We start from the raw sequence: 12,411 nt of genomic DNA on the forward strand, positions 1-12,411 counted from the left end.
GATGTTGCCAGGGTTGGAGGATTTGAGCTACAGGGAGAGGCTGAACAGGCTGGGTCTGTTTTCCCTGGAGCATCGGAAGCTGAGGGGTGACCTTATAAAGATTTATAAAATCATGAGGGGCTTGGATAGGTTAAATAGACAAAGTATTTTCCCTGGGATGGGAGAATCCAGAACTAGAGGGCATAGGCTTAGGGTGAGAGGGGAAAGATGTAAAAGAGACCTAAGGGGTAACTTTCTCATGCAAAGGATAGTACGTGTGTGGAATGAGCTGCCAGAGGAAGTGGTGGAGGCTAGTATGATTGCAACATTTAAAAGGCATCTGGATGGGTATATGAATAGGAAGGGTTCGGAGGGATATGGGCCAAGTGCTGGCAGGTGTGACTAGATTGGGTTGGGATATCTAGTCGGTATGGGCAAGTTGAACTAAAGTGTCTGTTTCCGTTCTGTACATCTCTATGACTCTATGACTCTAATGGGGACTATTAGTGGCTAACAATGGATAGTGTGTGATAGCAGACTGTGTGATAACAAGGTCTGATGTGTGGGGATTGGGGTAAGGACATGGGAGAAGATGCATTAAGCCCTAAAGTTGTTGAATTTGATATTGAGTCCCCACAGGCTGTAGAGTTCCAAGAGGAAAATGAGGTGCTGTTCTTCCAGCTTCTACAGACTTCTACAATCATCTTCTTCTAGAACAAAGTGTATAATCACGTGGAAAAAAGCTTGTTAATTAGAATCATTGAATCACAGAGATATGTAGCATGGAATCAGACCCTTCGGTCCAACTCATCCATGCTGTCCAGATATCCTAAATTAATCTAGTCCCATTTGCCAGTATTTGGCCCATATCGCTCTAAACCTTCCTATTCGTTTACCCATCCAGATGCCTTTTAAATACTGTAATTGTACCAGCCTCCACCACTTCCTCTGGCAGCTGAGTCCATATACGTACCACCCTCTGCGTGAAAGAAATGCCCTTAGGCCTTTATATCTTTCCCCTCTCACCTTAAACCTATGCCCTCTAGCTTTGGACTCCCTCAACTCCAAGGGAGAACACTTTGGCTATTCACCCTATCCATGCCCCTCATAATTTTATAAACTCCTAAAAGGTCACCCCTCTGCCTCCGACGCTCCAGGGAAAATAGCCCCAGTCTATTCAGCTTCTCCCATATAGCTCAAATCCCCCAACCCTAGCAACATCCTTGTAAATCTTTTCTGAACACTTTCAAGTTTCATAACATCCTTCCTGTAGCAAGGAGACCAGAATAGAATGCAGTATTTCAAAAGTGGCCTAATCAGTGTCCTGCAACACTGCATCCCAACTCCTGTACTCAATACTCTGACCAATAAAGGAAAGCATACCAAACATGTTCTTCACTATCCTATCTACCTGCAACACTACTCGCAAGGAACTATGAACCTGCACTCCAAGGTCTTTTTGTTTAGCAACACTCCCCAGACCTTACCATTAAGTGTATAAATTCTGTTCTGATTTGCCTTTCCAAAATGCAGTATCTCACATTTAACTAAATTAAACTCCATCTGCCACTCCTCAGCCCATTGGCCCACCTGATCAAGATCCCATTGTACTTGAAGTAACCTTCTTCGCTGTCGACTACGCCTCCAATTTTGCTGTCATCTGCAAACTTGCTAACTACATCTCCTATGTCCATATCCAAATAATTTATAAAAATGACAAAAAGCAGTGGACACAGCACCAATCCTTGTGGCACACCACTGGTCATAGTCCTCCAGTCTGAAGAGCAATCCTCCATCACCACCCTCTGTGTTCTACCTTCGAGCCAGTTCCATATCCAAATGGCTAGTTTTCCTTGTATTCATGTGATCTAACCTTGTCAACAAGTCTCCCATGAGAAACCTTGCCGAACGCCTTACTGTAGTCCAAACAGATCACGTCCACACTCTGCTCTCATCAATCCTCTTCATTCCTTCTTCAAAAAAGTTATTTAAATTAGTGAGACGCTATTTTAATGAAAGCCAGGGCAGATTTCTTCATAGAAAAGTATGCTTACCTTACTTATTGGAGTTTCCTGAACGAGGTAACAGAGGGGGTTAATGAGGCAAACGATGTGGTGAACATGGACTTCAGTGAGGTAAAAACAGGGTAAAAACAATGACTGCAGACGCTGGAAACCAGATTCTGGATTAGTGGTGCTGGAAGAGCACAGCAGTTCAGGCAGCATCCAAGGAGCTTCGATATCAACGTTTCGGGCAAAAGCCCTTCATTAGGACTTCAGTGAGCCAAGTGATACAACAGACTTGTGTGCAAAATTAGATCTCAAGGAATTAAAGGCACAGTGTCAACATAGAGATAAAATTGGCAGAGTGACAGGAAACAGAGAGCGAAGGGCTTGTCATATGAGGAGTGGTTAAGCACTCTGGGTCAGTAGATTAGATTTCCTTCGGTATGGAAACAGGCCATTTGGCCCAACAAGTCCACATTGACACTCCAAACAGCAACCCACCCAGATCCATTCCCCTACATTTACCCCTGACTAACACTATCGGCAATTTAGCATGACCAATTCACCTGAGCTGCATATCTTTTGAATTGTGAGAGAAAACCAGAGCACCCAGATGAAACCCACACAGACAGGGGGAGAATGCACAATCTCCACACAGACAGTCACTCGAGGGTGGAATCGAACCCAGGTCCCTGGTGCTGTGAGATTGCACTGCTGACCGCTAAGCCACAGTACACGATGGAGTTTAGAAGAATGAGAGGGAATTTGATTGAAACTTACAGAATACTGGGAGGCCTGGATAGAATGGGTGTGAGAAGTAGTTTTCACTTGTAGGAGAGACTAGTACCTGAGGGCACAGCCTCAGAGTGAAGGGATGACGCTTTAGAATTGAGATGAAGAGGAATTTCTTCAGCCAGAGGGTGGGGAATCTATGCAACTCATTGGCACAGTGGGCTGTGGAGGCCAAGTCACTGAGTGTCTTTAAGATGGAGATCGATAGGTTCTTGATTAGTTATGTCATCAAGGGTTATAGGGAGAAAGCAGGAGAATAAGGATGATAAATATATCAGGCATTATTGAATGGTGGGGCAGACTCAATGGGCCAAATGGCCTAATTCTGCTCCTATGTCTTATTATCTAATGGTATTGTTTAACGGATTATCTATGAATTGGAAGAAGGTTTGTAATGGAGTTGCTTAAGGGTCAGTGTTGGGATACTTGCTTTTTCTGATATATATTAATAACTAGACCTTGGTGAACACAGCCCATTTTCAAAGTATGAGGATGATACAGAACCTGGAAGCATCATGAACATTGATATAGATGGAGTAGAACTCGGAGAGGACATTGATACGTTGGTGAAATGAGCAGACTGGTGACAGATTAAATTCAATGCAGAGAAATGTGAAGTGATTCATTTGGGAGGAAGAACAGGGAGAGACACTATAAAACAAAGGGTGTGATTCTAAAAGAGGGTAGAGGAACAGAGAGACCTGGTGTGCATGTGCATTAGTCATTGAAGGTAGCAAGAGATATTACTCATGGAGGTATAGAGTAAAATTGCAAGGAGGTTATGTTGAACTAGTATTTTACAGTAGTTCAGCCTGAGTTGGAGCGTTGGACCCAATTCTGGGTACCACACTTTAGGAAGGGTCTGAAGGTTTTGTAGAGGACATGGAAAATGTTCACAAGAAAGGTTACAGGAACGAGGAATTCAGTTATGTGGATAGATTGGAAAAGTTGGGACTACTTTCACTGATGCTGAAAATGGAGAGGAGATCTGATTAAAATCATGAGGGTCTGGACACAGTAAAAAAAGGGGGAAACTCTTCCTACTCACACAGCGATTGAGAGCAAGAGGACACAGATTTAACAAACAGCAAAAGCAGCAAAAGTCACATGAAGACGAAATATTTCAAGTAGTGAATGGTTAGGATCTGGCCTTGCTGAGGTAGAATCAAAGTATTCAAAGAGAAGGTAAACAGTGAACTGAAAAGGAAGATGGGGCAGGGTTCCAGGGAGAAAGTGGGAGGATGGCATTGAGTGAAATGTTCGAGAGCTGGGCCAAGTGGCCTCCTTCTTTACAACAAATCTTTGAGTATCATTGACATCTACTGTAATACATTGTCATGGCAACTGCTTCAGCAAACTTCCAGCAATTACCATGACAAAAGCTGACTCATCTCTCTGGAATTGAGACTGTGGCGCTGGAAAAGCACGGCAAATCAGGCAGCATCCAAGGGGCAGGAGAGTCGATATTTCAGGCGAAAGCCCTTCCAATTACTTGTGTGAATATTCCAGTCAAGCCAACACAAAGGAATAGAGACAAAATGTTATCTTGGCCAGTTCCAATCAAGGGAAACCATTGAAACAGATTATGCAGGAGATGGTACTAATTAATGCCACTACTATCTAAGCGAAAAACCACACAATGCCTGATTATAGTCCAACAGGTTTATTTAAAAGTACTAGCTTTTGGAGCGCTGCTCCTTTGTCAGTAGCTATCAGATAATGGAGCAACACTCCGAAAGCTAGTACTTCCAAATAAACCTGTTGGACTATAGCCTGGTGCTGTGTGAGTTTTTAACTTTGTCCACCCCAGTCCAACACTGGCACCTCCAAATCATGACTATTATCTGGTCCAAAAGACAGAGGTTTTGACCGGGACATCAAAATGACACCTTGTTAGCTAAGCTAAAACAAACAAATGCAGATGCTGGAGAAACAAAAACAGAAATTGCTGGAGAAACTCAGCAGGTCTGGCAGCATCTGTGGGGAGAAAGCAAAGCTGACATTTTGAGTCCCACCACCCCCAAACTTTGTCCTCAGCATAAATATAAGTTTTCCCCAGCTGCTATCAGTTCTGATGAAGTCAAGAGTCCCACAATATTAACTCTGCTTTCTCCTCACAGATGCTGCCAGACCTGCTGAGTTTCTCTGACAATTTTTGTTTCTGTTAGCTGAGCTCATGTATGAAATGTTAGTTTCTTTAAATTGTCTTTGATGTTGCAGTTTTTATTTAACTTCTTTCCTTTGTCTGCTTGTAACATCAGAAGGTCACACATCATAAGCAACATTTCCTTGCTTAGGTACCACGTGCCTCAGATCTCAATCTCTCACAAAGGTCTGCTTCTGCAAAGAATTTTGCAACTTCACCCTCAAAACCAACCCATCCTTCGTCTACAGCTGCTGCACATTCAACAGCAATTCAACTGCATCAGAGCTGCAAAAGAGATTTCTACACTCAGCCCTTATAACAACCTCCACTAATACATTGGACTCTCTAATTCATTCCTGATGAAGGGCTTATGCTTGAAATGTTGACTGTCTTGCTCCTCGGATGCTGCCTTGATGGCTGTGCTTTTCCAGCAACACACCTTTTTTCGCTAATTCATGTCAACTAATTCCAATATATTTGCTTTTAATTCTTTTGTAATTTGTAACTGTTCACCAGTCCCTTCCCTTTCATCCTTCGATGCATGTGTGAGAGACTGTTGGTTATAAATAATTTCCCTAGGTTATTAATTAATTAATTAACTCTACTTAGGGTAAAAACAAAGGAATTTGCTGTGATTCAGTCTTAAACTGGACTTTACAAACAGGGTTTAGAGAAATGTACCACTAGCTAGTTTAAAAGGGATGGAAAAATAGGAAAGAAAAAATTAAATACAGCACTTTTGTTATGGACAGAAGTGAACAGTACATATAATTCACCTCTTCCTCTTGTCTAAAGATAATACAGATATGCTTTAAGATGTGTGACAATGTAGACTATTAAATAACTAATGATGCTCTGTGTTAAATCTTAACAAGAGATTGTTCTTTTTCCTTTCCGCCTTGTTGTATCCATATAAACACTCAAATTGGTAGGATAATAACTAACAGCTTTTATTTCACACTGTCTAGAATATTACAGCGCAATGTAACAAAGAAACAGGGCACCAAACTGGCTCAATGGTTAGCACTGCTGCCTCACAGCATCAGGAACCCAAAGTTCAATTCCAGCCTCGGGTGACTATCTGTGTGGAATTTGTTCTCCCCGTGTCTGCGTGGGTTGCCTCCAGTTGCTCTGGTTTCCTCTCGCAGTCCAAAGATTTACAGGTTAGGTGGATTGGCCATGCAAGATTGCCCTGTAGTGTTCAGGGATGTGCAGATTAAGGTGGGGGAGGGGGTTGGAACTGGGTGGGAATCCTCTTCAGAGGGTTGGTGAGGAACCAACGGGCTAAATGGCTCTTTTCACACTGCAGGGTTTCTATGAAATACAAGAGAAATGTAGTTGCTTCAAAATCTGCATTCCCATCGGAGGGCCAGCTAGTGTTAATAGTTACAAAAACAGGAAGTGCTGGAGAAACTCAGCAGCTCTGGCAGCAACTGTGGAGAGAGGTTCAGAGTTAATGTTTCATGTTCAATGTGACTCTTGTTCAGAGCTGACAGGAGCTTGGATATGGTGAGATTTTCTGCTGCTGTCGGTGGAGGGCGGAGACAGATGAGAGTGAAGTAATAAGTTTGTGAGTCTGAAGTTATTCTTCTCTCACAACCAGCACTGTTCCGTTCCTGGGTGAAACACCTAGTGTTAGCTATTTCAACATTTGAATGTCTCAGTTACAACTGATTTCAGAAATATTGTGCGCAGACACGAGCAAATAGAGTTATAGAGTTGTACAGCCTTGAATCGGAAAAGGAGAAACTGTGTTTGAATTTGCAGAAAACAACGATTATTCTTCTGTCCAATGTTTAAATCAATTGAAGTTCTTCCCTTTTCTGTCTTTAGAAATGTCAAGTTTCCCCTTTATTTGAGACCAGGCCTTGACATTTCAAAAACTTTGGTTTGTCTGTAAAACAAGGTTATATCTTTGCAGAGCTATTTAAAAATTATTTATTTGCATAATTTGAAAGCAATAGAATGTGTATGAACATCTATATTTTTTGAAAGAAAGATGAATGAATCAAGAGTGGGGATCACATCATTTGCTTGGGCAATGTGAAAATGTCCCCTCAAGTGAACATCTTCATAATCTATTACACATCTTGTGTTGTATATAGTCCCAACATTGGTCAACTTTCTTGCCTTCTGACAAGCATAATAAATCTTTGTCTACGCCACATCAACAGTAATCTAGTAGAGTGGATCACTGTCATTGTAGAGCAAGCTTAATCTTCATTCCAGTCAAATGAAAAATTGGGCAGGCTCTACAGTAGATGGACATTTGATGAATCGGAATACAACAACAGAGGCAGCAAAGGTGAAAATAATTCCATCAAGTATTTTCTAATGCCATTGATGGCCTCTCGTGATCTTGGTACACAAAGGCTGGCCGCCTGGTGCCCTTGATAACAGCCCTGCCAATAATTTGAAAACAGAAAATGCTCCAGCTATGCTTACAGTCTATTTGACATATTGTTGTCTTTGAAACTGAGAGGTCCTGATTGATCTTTCAGGCTGCAGGACCAAGGACAGTGCCACTAAAATTATCAGAGCTGACGGAAAACATGGCCCAGCTGAATCATCCTCTGCATTTCACTAGTGCCAACTGGCAATGTAGAAAATGATCGCCAACACTTGCAAGCAATCTCATCCAGTAAAAATTCCACATTAATGGATTTTACAATGGTTCACTCCTGTTTAATCTGCAAAGAGGGAAAAGGCAAAACGTTGGGAGTCACTTATGTTCCTAAAAGCAAACAGCAGATGAACAAACAATCCTTTAAAAATGTGTTATTCATTAATCAAACAATGCTGGGCTAACAGTACCCAGATGAAAACATGTGCATCTTTAAAATGAAGACAGTTGAGCTCCCTGAATAGATTTTATCTGCGACATTGTCCAATAAAGAAAAATAAAGGCTCAGAATTGTTCATAAACAAATATCATTGCCAATAGTTTGAAAGTGCGGATGGAAGCTATTTCCAACACTAAGTAGAAAATTACCCGCCCGATTCAATCATGCAATAAAAGAGTGTAATTGTCACTGCAATTATGCAGATTTTCTTACTAATTGTTAGTAGCAATAGATGTTTCTACCTGCCATTAGTCTAAGCACCAGGCTAGCTAAACATTATTTCGTGTAACAGCTAAAAGGCTGAGCGACATAACTAAGGATTTTCAAATGTGTTCTTCCCTATTTATAGCAGGCCTTTAAGTACACCCTATTTCAGAAATCAATTACTCGCAGAATTGTTTCAGGTGGTAAGTACGGATGCCTTTTGGTTTGCAGACTGATGCAAATGTTGTAATTCCACTTAGACGAAGCACATATAATTATCCTGAACGAGAGACAAGTTGTCAAATGTTTATAAGACTGTGATGTACGTCAGTTAATAAATTAGCAATTTGTTGCTGTGAAAAACATCCAAGTCCAAAACACACAAAGGTTCTTTCTAATCTAGTCCACCTCCGTCAGATCAATCCTGCGGGGCTGGTACTGTGGAATAGGGAATATCTACTTCTCCATTACGTACATAGCACAAGTTTCTAATTCCCTTTGCAAATGATACAAATCTGCTTCGGATGTTGATGATAACTGTTCCTGACATTAAAAAGAAATAACTAATGCTGTCACTATCTGGCAGGACCCCTCAATGATCTGAAGCTGAGCTTTACCTACTTTGACCGCCTGACTATAACTGCAATTCTTTTGTCAGGGGGACGGCTCCATCCATACACGGTTACTTATTCATATGCACAGAATTGCCAAACTGGTGGTTATTTTGAAAGGTCACATATGTATATTTGCTCTCCAAATATTTAAGTCAGCACTATGCATACTTTAAAAAGGCATTTGCAAGGGTCAAGCATGTTTGAATCCAGAGTTTAAAACTTGAGCTTTACTCCATGTAGTGTTAGCAAGCCGAGGAGCTCACACTAATTCAAGCCACAGTCAGCTAGGATCAGTTCACCTTACTTTAATACTAGACAATTGACAGTACTTACAGTGTTGCAACAGGCCATTTGGTTCCACATCTCCCCCCTACATTACTTCATGTTATGAGGAGAGACTGAGTAGATTGGGAATATATTCAATGAAATTTGGAAGAATGAGGGGGAATCTTATAGAAACATATAAAATTATGAAGGGAATAGAAAAGATAGAAGCAGAGAGGGTGTTTCAACTGTCAGGTGAGACTAGGACAAGAGGGCATAGCCTGAAAATTAGGGGAGCAGATTTATAACTGAATTGAGAGGAACTTCTTCACCCAGAGGGTTGTGAGTTGATGGAAACTCTGCCTAATGGAGTGGTTGAGGCTTCCTCACTGAATGTTTTTAAAGTTAAGATCGATAATTTTTTGAACGAAAGGAATTAAGGGTGACAGTCAGAGGGTGGGTAAGTGGAGCTGAGTCCATGAAACGATCAGCCATGATCTTATTGAAAATGGTGGAGCGGGCTCATAGGGCCAGGCGGCCTACTCCTGCTCTGCGTTCTTATGTTCTTAACATTTATTAGCATATCCTTCTGATCCCTTCTCCCTCATTTATTTATCTAGCTGCTTCTTAAATGCATCTGTGTTCCTGAAGCATAGAATCCCTACAGTGTGGAAACAGGCCATTTGGCCCAAAGAGTCCATACCAACCCTCCAAAGAGCATCCGACCCAGACCCATCCTCTTATCCTGCCCCTGTAACCCTGCATTTCCCAAGGCTAATGCGCCTAACCTACACATTTGTGAACACTATGGATAATTTTGCATGGCCAATCCACATAATTGCACATCTTTGGACTGTCCAATATAGTCTAAACCAAATGGTGGTGAGTTTCACATTTCAATCACTCTCTGGATAAGGACGGTTCTCCTGAATGATTTATTGGAAGTATCAGTGCTCCTGTTGTGTTTATAACCCTTACTTTAGAAGTCTCCCTCAAATGAAGACTGAAGTCTCCCTCAACTACCCGATCAAACTCTCTTCATAACTTTCAAGATCTTTGTTATAATTTGCCATGAACAACTTGATGAAATTAACAAATAATATCAAGTTTCAAATGGGCTCCTAGTTTACTGATGCAACATACACAGACTTTACAATTGACATTCCTGCTATTGTGTGTGCGTTGTGAATGTTTTCGGTGCTTTGGGTAATGTCACAGGTGCCTGGGAAGGGGTAACCTTTCCCTCCCGAGCTTGGGGAGGGAATTAGCAGAATGGTTACTCATCCAAGATAAATGGAAGTGGAAATTAGATGATTTTGACAGCAGACTTCCCTGGTTTCAGATCCACTTGGGAAAACTGAAAACTACCCCACTGACCTTCACCTCAAACTCCAGCAAATGTGATTAGAACTTTCTGAAATTATACTTGACTTTTCTGCCAAACTGGATTGGAGCTTATCCATTTATGAATCTGGCAACAAACAGCATTATGTTGTAAAAAGCAAGCGAGCAATTGTTTATTATCTTTGGAGATCATAGTGACATGTGAAAGAATACTCTTATTCGGCCCAGAATTATTCTTACCGGTGAGTAACATGCAAAGTCATGTCATATCAAAGACGTTTGATCAGATGTGATGCAGGATGGGCACTGAATTCAATAATTTGTCACTATTTAAGCTTGAACAGAAGAAATGACGACAATTGTGACAAGGACAGATTATATTAAACAGATGAGAACACATAATTTACCACCTGTGTTCGAGTGCCTTAAGGCGCAATCACTTCCAACTCCTCAAATCATAGCTATTCTAACGCTCTTCATTCCAATACTTTGCCTCCAAATTAACCAAAACAGGAATGTCTGCATAGAGGCCAATAGGAGGCAGAGCTCTTCTGTGTATAACCTGAGGGAAGGAATGGCCTAGTTGTGTTATTGCTAGACTCTTAAATCAGAAACTCAGCGAATGTTCTGGGACCAGGGTTCAAACGCCACAACAGCAAATGGTGGAATTTGAATTCAATAATTAATCTGGAATTAAGAGTTGAATGATGACCATGAATCTGGAATTTATTGTAGATTAAAAACCTGCCTGATTCACTTACGCCTTTCAGAGAAGCAAACTGCCATCCTTGTATAGTCTGGACGATACGTGATTCCAGACCCACAAGCAACATGGTTGACTCTTAACTGCCCTCTGAGATGGGCAATAAATGCTGGCCTGGCCAGAGATGCTTACATGCTGTGAGTAAATAGAGGAAAAAAAAGACTACAATGATTCCATTTTCAGCAGGTTGGTTGGCTCAGTTGGCTGGACAGCTGGCTCATGATGCAGAGTGATGTCAACAGCATGGATACAATTCCTACACTGGCTGGGGTCACCATGAAGGTCCCACCTTCTCTACCTCAACCTTTGCCTGAGCCTTGGTGACCCTCAGAATAAACGCCCCACCAGTTGTCTCTCTCTCTCTCCCTCTTATGACAGAACAGCTCTATGATCTTCTGGGGCTGTGGTGACATTACCCTTTACATGATACTCCTAGAGCTCAATATTCATCACAACAAGGCAATCACAAGCTTCTCTATCTATATGCTGTGTGAAGAGTTCTGGGAGGGTGAAATTACTAAAGAAGAGTGTACCAAGACAATGTCCAGCATGACCCTTGTGTCAATATGGTAGATTCTTTGCACAATGACTCCGATAAACAAGATAGTAAGAAAGGTGGCCTTTGCAGTTTGAGAAATTGAGCAAGTTAGCTACGGTAGCCGTAAGTGCCTCCTGTTACACTTCAGCAGGCTATGCCTCACTCCCTGCTACCTTGCTAAGATGCTAACTCAACTGAATTGTCCAGCCTCCCTAAACATTGTGACAGGCGCTTGATAAATCAGTACCCAGCTGGAATTGTGGCTGATACTGCACAAATACCCTCTGATTCTTTCAGAGATTTAAAATTTGTGTAGTTCTTAATTGTCTCAATCACAAGTAACTGTGGTTAACTGGCAATAACTGGCACAGATTCCCAGTTACCTCTTTGGTAAAGAACACTACAGTCCTTAATAAAGCTTTTGATAGGATTTGTTCAGCCTGTAAATATTTTTGCACAGTATTGTCCAACATCCTGAGGGTTTTCCATTGACTAGAAACTGAATAGGAGTAGCCGTACAAATCCAGTGGCTACAACAGCAGGTCAGAGGCTAGGAATCCTGCAGCACGGTGGCACAGTGGTTAGCACTGCTGCCTCACAGCGCCAGGGACCTGGGTTCAATTCCCGCCTCAGGCGACTGACTGTGTGGAGTTTGCACGTTCTCCCCGTGTCTGCGTGGGTTTCCTCCGGGTGCTCCGGTTTCCTCCCACACTCCAAAGATGTGCAGGTCAGGTGAATTGGCCATGCTAAATTACCCGTAGTGTTAGGTAAGGGGTAGATGTAGGGGTATGGGTGGGTTGCGCTTCGGCGGGGTGGTGTGGACTTGTTGGGCCAAAGGGCCTGTTTCCACACTGTAAGTAATCTAAGTAATCTAAAAAAAAGCCTATCCATAATCCACAAGGCATAGGACAGGAGTGT

At 41.9% G+C, this 12,411-nt stretch overlaps 1 protein-coding gene across 1 annotated transcript in view; it reads right to left on the reverse strand.

Annotated features, from left to right (window-relative positions):
• shisa9a (shisa family member 9a) overlaps positions 1 to 12,411 on the reverse strand; it is a 325,898-nt gene that overhangs the window by 292,526 nt on the left and 20,961 nt on the right. The gene's annotated exons all lie outside the window — the stretch shown is intronic.

This window comes from Chiloscyllium punctatum, chromosome 40 (genome assembly GCF_047496795.1).
Source record: "Chiloscyllium punctatum isolate Juve2018m chromosome 40, sChiPun1.3, whole genome shotgun sequence".
Lineage (NCBI taxonomy): Eukaryota > Metazoa > Chordata > Chondrichthyes > Orectolobiformes > Hemiscylliidae > Chiloscyllium > Chiloscyllium punctatum.